This window comes from Scatophagus argus, chromosome 9 (assembly GCF_020382885.2).
Source record: "Scatophagus argus isolate fScaArg1 chromosome 9, fScaArg1.pri, whole genome shotgun sequence".
In the NCBI taxonomy this organism is placed as follows: Eukaryota; Metazoa; Chordata; class Actinopteri; family Scatophagidae; genus Scatophagus; species Scatophagus argus.
Window position 1 is genome coordinate 24,342,112 of NC_058501.1, and position 13,119 is coordinate 24,355,230.

At 42.9% G+C, this 13,119-nt stretch overlaps 1 pseudogene; it reads right to left on the reverse strand.

Moving 5' to 3' along the window:
* Positions 1 to 2,028: 2,028 nt before the first annotated feature.
* LOC124065505 lies at positions 2,029 to 2,139 on the reverse strand (annotated as a pseudogene).
* Between the last annotated feature and the right edge of the window lie 10,980 nt (positions 2,140 to 13,119).

The window sequence follows — 13,119 nt, forward strand, 5'->3', positions numbered from 1 at the left end:
TCACCCACACAGACGCACACATGCACACAGAAACACACACAGACATATACACATGCCACACGCAGAGACTGTCCTCAACACCGCCATCAAAGAGCTGCGTGTCACTTCCTCCCCTCCATGTCTTCCTTTTGTCCGGTCTGGTAGCCATTTTACCATCAATGGCCTGGTTGCGTTTAAAGGGGGGGATTTTCCCCCTCAGATCTGGCAACCACAACAGCCAAGGAGGCCTGCGGAGGCCAAAAGAGAAAGCACTGAGTGATTGGCATGTGGTGTGTTCAATACTGTCAAGTTCCTTTTTGTGTGTCTTTTCAAATGCAGATTACAAAAGAGACACAAACATGCACTCTCGCATGGCTCGCTATCCAGGAAGAGGAGGCTGAACGTTGCTTCAGTGCCCGTTAGCCCAGGGCCGTCTCACGGGGTGGGACGCAAACCTTCACCTGCGCACACACTGATGCAGCCAGGCAGCATTCACATTAGAACTAAATATTCATTCTGCCTTCCAAATGTGTTTCCTTTCTCCAAGGTGTCTGGACTGAAGCATCTCAGAGCAAGTCTTTTCAGTGCATCTTTCGTGGTTAAAAATGTTTTGTGTGCATGTGAATGGCTTGCTTTTGCAACTGTGGCCACACAACAGTCAGTATGGAAAAAAGGCCAACATAAAACAAATGTTGTTTAATCAATAACAGACACACGTCAAACGTAAAGCTGCAGCATCTCAGATTCACAGATTCACATTCAAGTTTATTATTTTTATTATGTATTTCAGATGTAGTGTACAGTGTGTGGGAGTTGGGATAAGCCATGATATGACGGATAAGCAATGAGCTGCAACTCACTATAAAGCCAGTTTCATGACTGGGTGTGAAAAAAGCCTCCTTGAAAGGCTCGGTCGTTCATAAGCAAGATGGGGCGAGGTTCACCGCTTTGTGAAACACACGATTATATAAAGGATGTTACTCCATGGGCTCGGGAGCTCTTTGTCAAACTGCATTCTGTTTGTATTTACGTTTCACGAGGCTTCTGGAGTTTCTGGAATCGAGGCATGAAGATTATTTTCACATTGACTAGTTGTTCATGACAATATAATGTAATGTAATGCACAGGGGAATTTGTGCTGCCTGTATTGGGATGGTCTGTTCATGTGACTCTCACATCCACAGCAAGAATTTTTGTTGGCTGTTTGTTGGTCTGATAGATCCTGTTCTCCACTCGATTCACTTGATCTTCAGCTTGGCCATAAGAAAACATCTGAGAGAACGAAAACAATTTCTTTCTTCTGTGTAGCAAATAAACCCAATGGCTGGCTGTATTTAATAAAGATGACTCTTGATTAAAAAAAAACTCAAAAAGGTTAGGGTTACTACAGCCCGTGGGAAAACAACAGAGCTTCATCTGCTTCGTTACGTCAGCTATCACAGCGGACGAGAAAACTGATTCATGGTGACCAAGCATACGTCTGTAATCTGAGGTAATTAAGATATTTCCCAATTTTCTCTCTCTCTCTCTCTCTCTCTCACACACACACACACACACACACATTAAGACGCAGAGCAGCTGCAGAGGAATTTCTTAATTTGCCTCTCAGATTAACCAACGTATGTTTCTCCAAGGCATCTCACAGTGTGACTCATTAAACTCCTCAGTGAGGATTAGCATGAATTTAGCATTTAGCTCAGATAGCAATTAGCAAGACATAAGCTACGCCAGTGACTCATCGCCCAGGGATTAGCTTGAATTTAGCATTTAGCTTCATTAGCAATTAGTAGAGCTTCAGCTGTATCAATGACTCATAAACCAGGGATTAGCATGAATTTAGCATTTAGCCCAGATAGCAAAATCAACAAAGCTTTAGCTCATGCACAGCACAGATAAGGCCTCATTTACTGGTTTACGATCTTAAGATGCAAAATGTTCAGCTTCTCGCACCAAATGAAAGGGAAATTAAATAATATTTTGAGGCAAAATTAAAAATTTTAGAAAAATCATATTTCATTTGACAGTCATGTGGAGATAGATAGATAGATAAATAGATAGATAGATAGATAGATAGATAGATAGATAGATACTCTACTGATCCTGAGGGAAATTCAATAACAGGTACAACACTTGATCTTAGCCAAAAGGCCGAGAAGCGAAGACAGCGTTAGCCACTGTTAGCTTTTAAGTGAGCGTCATTGCTCTTAGAGTCAGAGCTCTTTTCAGCTGATATTTAGAAACAGCAAAAAATCTAAGAGTGACTGTGCACAGAAGAGTAACGCTCGCTGTCTAATTGTAGCAGAAATACTAGACAGCACTAACCAAACAGACACTGAGTCACCAACACCTTCTTTAAAACACTTCTGCTTTTTTGTGGTTTGAGGAGGATGGAGAGTGTGAGAGAGAAAATGGCAAAAATACATCTTGGATTATTTCAGATTGTCTGCGTGAGACTAACGTCACCACAGCGAGTTCCTCCTTTTTCTCACGCCAAAAGCAAACGACCGAGTCTCTTCCTATGAGTCCCGAGCAGGAAGGACACAACGATGTTTGTGTAAGCGCTGTAACCCAACTTGTGTTGTCTTTCACATGTCTCCACTGGTGTCGTCATTGCCTTTCAACACGCCGTTGGCCAACCTGCAGCCACACACAGCTGCAATCAAACACTTTTCACTTTTGCAAAATGTTTGCCCATCACTTCCCCTCAACGCAGAATCGCTGCGGCCATTTTGTTTTCTACCTGTGTTTGTTGACTGTTGGTGAATTCACCAATTTTCTCCAAATTATGCACCTGTTGTGACACTAAAATGAGAAGTTTAATCAAATGAAATCTGTGCTCATTAACTGTTTCCCATTATGAAGAATTTAAAGTTACAATAACACTTAAAGGTGAGAATTCAAGCCATAAGCTTGTTCAGAAAATTAGAAATGAAAATGTTTGTAATTTTTTTTCTTTTTTTTGTTACAAGCTGGTTGCATGTTCTCAAACATTGTCCAAATGGATATTATGAATTAACTATTTAAGTAAAAATAAAATGTAAAGTTACAAAATAAGCACATGTCCTCTTAATCTCTTAATGCAGTGGGAACAACACTGTGGTCCATGAACAAAGAGTTTATCACGCTTACATTTCTTTTATTTCCCTTCAGCAAACTCCAACAAGCAAAAACAGACAATCAAGACAATTTGTCTTGATATCCAAACCAACTTTTGTTGCTTTTTTTTCTCTCTTCTTTGTACTGATCATAATTGATGTGTCAGTCGTGACATATGGATCTCATTGTGATAACGACCGTGCGGTTGACGAGACCAGTCATTAGCCTGCTCTCATTGTTCCTCTGACTGTTTACCGACCGCACTGCCACGCACGGCGACTCTGCTCGATGTATATTTGTGAATGTATATGTGCAGGCTTGTCTCTGTTTGGCGCTCTGCACTGTCATTGCATTCTGGGTGTGGGGTCCCGTCGCCCTGCTGCACGTGCCACTGTTGAACACTTCATACAGCTTTGAGAAGACTTCAGAAACTCAGCAGCACATAAACCAGTACAGACCAGAACCTGTGGAGGTCTGAAGCAGGAGCTAAACTGTGCTGCAGATGATGTATCATCACAACTTACGATGGAAATATTGCAAATTCATCCATGTGCAAAACTTTGGCATTTGTGGCCATTTGTGGTCCACAGTCCTGCCAGTGGGTGAGAAATATGTGCTGTTAGATCGCAAGCTGCTTGGTGTCTCTTAGAAGACGTCTGTAATTCAGCTGGAAAGCTGACAGAAATGAAAACGTCAATAAAGCTGCAGCTTTTCTGGCTTTGATGAAGACATCTATTTTATCACTACATTTTTTCACGGTTGCTAAAATCCTCTGAACCAAATGCTCAGTGGCCAAAAACCCATTTATCCAATCATTCACTCAACAAAGTCTCACTCGCTGAGGCACATGTCGTACTGCGATGAAACCATCATTCACACAGAACTCACAACTGTTCACACCTGTTTCCAATGGTGTGAGGCTGGCTCACACCTGAAGGCATAAGAAGGGGACGAGGATGTGTGTTGCTTGGCAGAATCATGTGAAGATGTGTGTGTGTGTGTGCGCGCGCATGTCATTTTGATGCAGGGGAAGGAGAAAAGATATTTGAGTATTGAGAACATGACATTTGATGTCAGAAAACTTTGTAAATGAGAGACAAAGTGGCAGACGTCCTGGTTGGAAGAAGTCAGATTTTCAAGATTTATGATTGACTGACAGAACAACCGGAAGCCCTCAGTAATAAGCCTGTTGAAAGGCGTCTTGCTTCGTGTTCCCATCTTTCTTTGGTGCTAGAAGACTGTTTTCACATTCATCTGCCGGAGGGGGAAGGTTTCTCTGTGCTCACCTTATGTCTGAGTGTAAGACACAATTTTGTGACATCACTACTAGTTTGAAAGTCAGTCGTGGTTAAAGCATTAAACTTTGTGCAGGAGTGCAGTTCCTCTTTACTGCAGATGGAGACACGAGGAGGACTGGATGTCATTTTAAATGGAAATCAAACTGTGTGGAAAAAAGCAACACAACACATCTCGTTGTGTCCTTGAGCCCCCCCGTTAATGTGGCATTCAGGTCATCCACACCTCCACGCCTTCACTTCAACATGGAACAACAATTCACTGGTTTATTATGATATAAATCATAATTCAGGCAGATGTTCCATACTTTTGGTGTTCCACAGTGAGAGTAAGTGTGTGAGTGTTGGTTGAGCTTTGCTCTCTCTGTGTTAAAAGACAAGAAAAAGACTAGAAAAACAAACGACTCTGTTGTTGCTTCAGTATTAATGGCTTTTATTTCTCTTTCCCAGGATCCCTCTCTACTTCTCTGTTGCTCTCACTTATACGCTTGATCAGCACGTGAAAGCCTGCGCTAAGACGAAGTGAAAGTATGTTGAAAGTGAATGTTTTCGCTCTTTCTGTCAGACACGCAGGAAGCAGCGGCCTGAACAGAGGAAGTCAGATGCCTCTGTGTGTGTGTGTGTGTGTGTGTGTGTGTGTGCGTGTGTGTGTGGTCTGAGTGCTGACTGAGCCCTCTGACTGGGAGCGAGCCACTTTACAGTCTGTGGCTGCTAAACCTGATTAAAAACAGCTCAGTGTGGTGCCTTAGCAGCGCGAGCAGGGAGGCTTTCAACACACACCAAATAGACTTAAAACCATTTCAACACTGAAACATTGTGTTATGTAATGTGTTGGAACACGGCAAATCGTTTTATGCGGCTTTGGAAGAGACAAAGACATCCTTTAGTGTCAATGAAATAAAGTCATAATGAGCGTGCACTTTGAGAACTGATGCAGTGTTTGTTGAAACAGGATGTCAGACGGCTGCACTGTCCACAACTTTGTCATGATTTTATTAGTCAGACAGGATGGGCTGCTGATTGGTACAGTATTAACACTGACACTTTCAGAGGGATGGAAATTTTCAGCTAAAATTACCAAAAGGATAATAATATTAAAAAACGGCATCACATTTGAGAATGAAGACAAAAGATTCTTGTGTTCAAAAGATGTGATTTAAAAGTGTGCATGTGACTGTTGGAATAAATGCACATTCTGTTGTCTGGAGTGCGGCTTTCCTCTTCATCTCAAACACAGATCTCGTTCTGTTCATGTTCTGTTTGGTGTTCGAGGCTCCGCTGTCCTCTCTGACCAACCTGATCAAAATGTTTGACTGAGCAAACGTGGCACAAGACTAAAGAAGAAGCTTAACTTCTTTTCTTTAAGTGAACTCTTTCATAACATTCGCTGTGTTTTATAGCTCTGCTGTAGGACTCACAGCATGCTGACCGGCACTTTTTTCAGATGTGATTGTAACCCAAAGAGTCTGACATCTCATCAGAGGAGGAGAAACACAGGTGCAAGTGATTACATTAACAATGTGGGCCAGCAAGCAGAGCAGACGCACCTGAAGGGGACGTTCGTTAGTTCATTAGCTGTGACTCCTGTGTCTGTCAGGAGGAAGTTGTGTTCAGTGCAGGCTGGCGTCCTTCACAGCAGTGTGCTTTTTTACCTTTTCCATTGTTCACATGCTGAAATACAAACTGTCATAGTCTCAGGACAAAATGGTCCTGTGTGCTGCACGCATTTTACAGCCTGTGAGACCTTTTGAGCAATAGATGATAAATTTGAGCTGCACGCTAGAACACAAAGTTTATGTACTGAGGAAGGAATTAAGCATAAGACTACAAACAAAAGGAAACTTGTACCATGTCGAACCCAAGGTTTTCATTGCTGGTCACCACATTTAATGCAGCTGTGTGTGTAAATGACATACAAGAAGTTAAAACTGATGCTGAAGACGTTAAGAGTAAAAACAAAAATAATCTGGCAGGTATTAACTTCCAGAGTCTCTCAAAGCTTAAACATTTTGTCTGCAGGTTTACTTTGTTTTGGAGTGAAACTCAACATTTTAGTCTTGAAAACATCTGAAACAACGTGAACCCTGTTTGTCTGACTGCGCCAGTCAGGAGCAGCGGTTTTTCAAATGTGTCAAGCATCGTCTGTTAATAGAAACTCTTTGAGAAATGCAACTCGAGCAATCAGATCAGCGTCAAAATCTACGTTTCTCTTCGTCCACTTTATTAGCTTTGACCGTCTGATGTGTATGTCAGATTGTGCTAATCCCACTTCCTCTTCCACCCCCGTGAGTGTGTGTGTGTTTCTGCACCGCAGAGACGCTGAGAACGTGTGAGGTGATGACCACGTCGGCAACGTCACAGCTTGTTTTGGCTGTGTTGTGATTTTGGTGGGGAGGCTCATGTACACAAGCAAAGACAAACACACAGGAACAGATTTTTGTTTGAAAATGCTTCACAGATCACTTCTGCTCGTGTAGTGAGTGTGTGAGTGTGTGAGTGTGTGTGTGTGTGTGTGTGTGTGTGTGTGTGTGTAAAGAGGTGATTAGAGCAGTCAGGCTAATTAACTGTGGCAATGAGGGTCTAAAGCCGCCCTGATGAAAAGAGGTAACGTGCTGAAATATTGTGTGTGTGTGTGTGTGTGTGTGCGCGTGTGTGCATGTGCTGGGGGGTCCCATCTGTTGTGGTTGGTGTATCCGGTAAAGCTTGAAGGCGTTTGTGTGAGGGGGTGTGATGGTTGGAATCTGAAGCTTATTTTCTTCTTTCTCTCTCTTTTCTAAATTTTCTTTTGTTTTACATTCAATATAGAAATGCACACCATATAAAAAAGTTCAAGTGTAAGTGAAAAGTAAAAATTTCACGTACATATGGAAAAAGTCATGTGAACTTCGCTGGAGCCCAAAGCTTCCAGGTCACTTGAGGCACAAAATAAAAACGTCCTCGTTGACACGATTTGTTCACATTTTGATTTTTAAATTAAACGTTGCAGCTGCTGATCACATCAGCTGCTGATCAGACTGGCTGCTTGACAGCATTTAGAATAAAAATACAGTTTTAATGTCTTCAGTTGCCACAGGTGGGCCACACCGCTTCATCATTTGATAAATACATGCACAGTACTACACATGGCAGTTGTTTGAATGTGAAACTGCCCTTCCAACAAGATCCAGTTACCCAAAAGAGTTTTCACATTTCATTAACCTGTTTTATCAGGTGTGACGTGACACGCTGCCACACACCACACTGTTATCATCGCCGCCGGTCCTGATTTGGTCTGAATTCAGCCTAATTGCTTCAGTGTCTCATTACACAAATTACTGGATAATCCCCTCATTCCTTTCCCATCATTCACTCTGCCTGGCAGTGACACAGCACTTCTGACCAAATCAGCTGCACACATCCAAGCTCAGAGTTTTTCACTGTTTCTGTGGTGAGTTGTTTGCAGATGAGTCTGGGCCAGTTTTGTCAGTTGGTGACTAACACACACACTCACAATAAGGAAAAGACAATATATAGACATCGAACAGTCAGACTGACTAATATATAGGAGAGGAAAGAACAGGATATACTGCTGACGTCCTCACTGTGTGCCTATTCATGCTGTAGTCACCAAACACACACATGCATACACACACACAAACACAGACTTATGCACACTTCCGGACACAGCCGCACATCAATAAATAAATACAATCACAAAATGTTGTCTACAAACGTACACGTGGACTCACAGAACATATGATGCCGGTATGTGTGGATGAACACACATACATGCACGTGGTACGTGGAGGAAGGGTCGGTGGTGCGTTATTGAGAAACAGCTGAAAGTTGTCTTACACAATGTATGTTTTTGACATTTGTCTGTGTGTGTGTGTGTGTGTGTGTGATGTGCTCAGGAGGGAACTGAAAGCCAAGCAGAGGGCTTTCATCCCAAATAAAGACATGAAACACTCAACAAACTTTCTTTTTCTTTTTGGTTATGTTTTCCATTTGCCTGCTCTGATTGGTCAGCTCTGACAGGCCTGAGCCTGCACAAACTTGTATTTAGAGTAAAGTTCTAGACACTGTTAATGCATAGTCCTGGTGAGGACATTTCCGTCACATGTCCAGAATCTGGTGGATGAAGACTTTTTGCAGCAGTTCATGTTCACGCTGGAGCGCATAATAACTCTCTTTAGCCTGGACTTCGGTCTTTGTAAACATTACAAACATTTTACAAAAAGACTAACACGGCCTGTTGAGCAGCTCGGGGAGCCTCTGCAGCGTTTTCACCGGTTTTCTGCAATACCCTGGATGTCACATGAATAAACACTTCGGGGGAAATTTCCAGGAGTGAAGTACGATGTGTTTTCCAGTACGATTCACACAAACAGATGATTTTTGTTTCAGTTTGACTAAGACAAGAACTTGCATTACAAACGGTCTGCTTGCTGACATGTTCAGACTTGATGACATTGCTGTCACTCTTCCTCTTGAGTTTAGTGCTTTTGAATTCATATGCATACACATATAAAGCAGCAGGGAGAATGATGCAGTCTACATTGTTCTGTTCCTGACAAAATCTGACATCTGTGTGCACATGCAAAACATACAAAAAAACTTTTATCAGAAAATATCCAACTGAGGAAGTCAGGTTTCTCTAATCCCTTACGCTGACACTCCAGATTTAGGAAATCAGGTTATTGTAGCAAGTTGCTTAAACTGGCCATAAACACGTTTTGTAACGTATTGTTATGAGGTAAATATTGTTTTTGCGATGTAATGGCTCCATTACAGACCAAAGGAGTGAATTAACTCACACTTTGCTGTCCTGTCACTGGTGGTTGTTAGTCTGAGGAGAACAGAAAGCGATCCAGCAGTGCCAACAGTAAAACCACTTGGAAATGACCTCTCCTGTCGTTTTCACTTTCATACACACAAAATCCCCACGTTTTATTTCTATTTCGAGGACGACGCTCCAAATAGTCCTCTGTAACATGAGAAACTAAAGATTCACTCACACACACTCAGACTACAGCCTCTGTTTGTGTGTGTGTGTGTGTTCTCACAGAGAATGGACGACCATATGAGACCGTTTCATTTGAAATATGACAAAAGCAAATAACATCAGCAAATGTGACATAAATTCCTTGGAGAGGTGAGAGGTGTCGTCCTGTCTGCGTCACAGCTGTTGTCTTCAACACAGCCGGTCAAATCACAGAATTTTAGTTTAATGTTTCATTGTCATAATTTGTGAATTGCATGCATGATTTGAGAGTTAATGGTGCTCATAAAGTCCTGATTGTGAATTTGTGTCATCCTCCTCTTCTTCTTCATCTTGTTCATGTCAGAATGTGGTCAAAACTGATGCCAGCACACACATCACAGTAACACGTCAGGCTGCTGCGTTTTGGTGCAGACGGATCCGACTTTAAGGTTTTGTCTGGATTTTCATCATCAGCTGCTCCGTTAGCATCGCTAGCATGTAGCGCTCGGCTTATGAAACTCCTCTGCGGTGCAAGCGGAGCAGGCAGGCACAGTGAAATGAGAGCAGATGAGTGAATTAACGTGAACAGAAACAAGAGAAAACTCTGACATTAAATATTCACAGCTGACACCTTGAGCTGTGAAACTAAACGCCTTCGTCCTCCTTCACTAATCCCCCCTGCTCTCTAATCCCCCTCTCTCTTTCAGTGAGCCTCTGAAACTCTCCCTCAGGCCACCATCTCATCTTGTAAATTTTTGCACTTAGAATCAAAACTGATTTCGGTTTGTTGCAGTCTGACCCAATTAGTCCTCAGTGACGCAGGGCTTGTAAAGCTGCTGATTCAGTGACTCCTGAGACTGAGCAGTCTGGAGCCGTCTCTGAGAGACTGGAGTGATTGAGGCCTTTTAGACGCAGGTGAACCCACAGAAAACATGGAGGCGGGGAACAATGTGGCAGTGGTTACTTTTTGACATCTGTTGCTTCTGTCTTTCTTTCAAACTCACCGCTGACAGGATGTAGTTTGAGACTCTGAATGCAAACAGATGAAAAACTATTTAAGCACCAACACATCACAGCCAATCAGAGCTGGAAGTGCTAAACACCTGTGGCCGCTGCAGAGTCACTCGACCCAGGAATGAATGCTGATTTCCACCATCTCATGCTGAAGACAAAAGCCAGATTTTAGCGGCTGTTGGTGGATGTTTGAGAGTGTTGGTGCATTCAGCTGGTGGTTTCCACATCATCTCATTTCAGCAGGATTGGCTGGAAAGCAGTGACGAGTCAGAAACATCAGTGAATTGTTTCATGTCTTTTCTGCTCTCGAGTCTAATTTAAACGCAGATTTTCTCATCATATTACTTTAAGTTGTAAGATTAGTGTTCATCGTCTCTCATGTTTCAATAATCTATCAATAAACAGACTTTCCTTAAATATATCTTGCACCTCCCCTTTCGGTTTGTTTCCTTAATTGGTCAGGAATCAACAAGTGTCTCCTGTGTCATCTCTTCTTCTTCTCCTATTTTTCCTCCTTCCCTCTCCTCTGTCTTTTTCTTTTCATGGCAGCTGTCATTGTCTCATCAGTGTTACAGGACAATGCTGCCGGGCTCAGGTTGCTGTGTGTGTGTGTGTGTGCGCGTGTGTGTGTGTTACTGACATGCTGACATTCCTGAATGTTTGGCCCTGGACACTCTGCTTATTCAGGCTGCTGCTCCAGACCGTGTGGGGGATCAGAGGGAGTGTGTGTATACGTGTGTGTGTGTCCGTACATCTTGGACACACGCCTTGTCATAACACAGACGGCAGTGCCACAACAGGGACAACACGGTGGTTATTTTAAACTAAGGGTGTGTGGTTCTGCTCCTTAAGCCCTCCAGGCTGCAGAAGACCCCAGGTGGAACAGCAAGACGAGGAGACGGCCGGCTGTGTGTGTGTGTGTGTGTGTGTGCAGATAGTAGACTCTATACCTTTTCCACGTCCACAATGTGAAGAATGAAGTGCAGGCCGAGCTCAGTGTCAGACTGAAGCACAGTTGTTGGCTGCAGGGAAAAGAGAGGATGACCGATGGACGATTTACGCTCCAAACCTTCAAGGTCGACGACACGCCGTCTTTCAGGGTCGATTATCATAACTACATCTGGTCATCGCCGAGGATCTCACCTTTGTTGAAACAAGCTACAATCTATAAAGTCAACTTAAACTTAAAGTCAACAAAAGATAACAAACTGGCAACCACAACATGCATCATCATTTTCCGGCCCAGTTCCTCAGAACTTGACTCATCACATGTCAGCCGTACACTGTCAATCAATTCAGTGGAACAGTGATTAATAGAACATAAATCTACAATACATGGGCACAGACTGAAGGCGAGGTCCTGTAGGCACGGCACAACGTGCTTTTGATTTGTAGATTTGTAGGCTATGGCTGAATGACACCTTTGTTTTGGGAGAAAAAAAAAACCTTCACCTCCAGGCTGCTGGCCACATTCCCAGTGTTTTGTCACGTGGGCGATCGCGTTCACTGTGTGCGTATTACGTGTTCTGCATGATTTTGAGTGAGTGCTGCAGTCGGTTGTGCATGGCTTTTAGGCACAGGCTACGTTAACAGGAACTGAATTCATTACACAGTTTTACCTACAGGATCGTGGATTCACATTGAATTGATTGGTTGATAGGCTATAATTAGGTATTTTAATCATTTTCTAACAGACTGTGCTTTGTGCACACACTTCTATGTAGTCTACGCCTGTTGGAGAGTCGCGCAGCCACAGCAGCGTGATGCACACGCTGATTTGATGATTATAATGATTTTTTTGTTGATTATAATGGATGAGTTTGCTGTGGCGGAAGCGCAGGCCTGCATTCATGTCCCATGCATTTAGGCTGTTACATAAAGTTTTGTATGTTTATGTTAATTTCCTGGTTCTAACTCCTACAATGGAACCATCACCCTAAGGTACAGCAAACGACTGATTTGCAGGATGAATGTGTTCAGTAGTAGTCAAGTTATTTCCCAACTCCAGATGGAAAAAGCCACAACGATCAGAAACATCCTGGGGTGTGTGACGCGATTGAGAAACAAATTAGCAAACTGCTTGCATGTTTTGGGCGTCTCTCTGACTAATGAACGAGAGGACTGAACTCTCCTTTCAAATGAATCAAGTCTGAAAGATGTTCCCACAAATGAAAGATCAGATCAGATCAGAAAATACAAGATATGATCCTTTATTGATCACAGATAATTGATAACACTGTGCTCTGCTCCACATCAGCTCCCTCACTGTGGGCTCAGCTTGGCGACCTGCTGGGATCAGACTGTCACCGCTCTGTTATGGGACCCTCGGTGTTACCATCAGGCCACCCTGCCAGGCGACAGCAGGCTCCTTTTGTAACGACGTGTCGCTTTGGTGTCAGTGTCGTCTCATTAGTGTGTGTGTGTGTGTGTGTGTGTGTGTGGCAGCTCTGATGGGACAGTACAGAGTGTCACATCTTCCTGCAGTGACTGCTGTGTCACTGTTTTTACAGTCAGGAATTCAGTGACACAAACTGGTGACAAATTGGTCTTTTCATGGGTTTCCAGTCATCCAGTGTAACATTTCCTTTGTTTTTAATTTTACTTTAAATCAGTGATGATACAGAATCAAGGTGCATTAGTGCTGAAGCCTGGGTTTCCTTTGGTGCAAAAGAAAAACACCAAAAATATGCAAATCTGCTGTACAGGTGTGAATTATTTGTGTTAAATATTCCTTGGTGCTCCTGACTGCTGGACCACAGAGGAGGAGAAAAA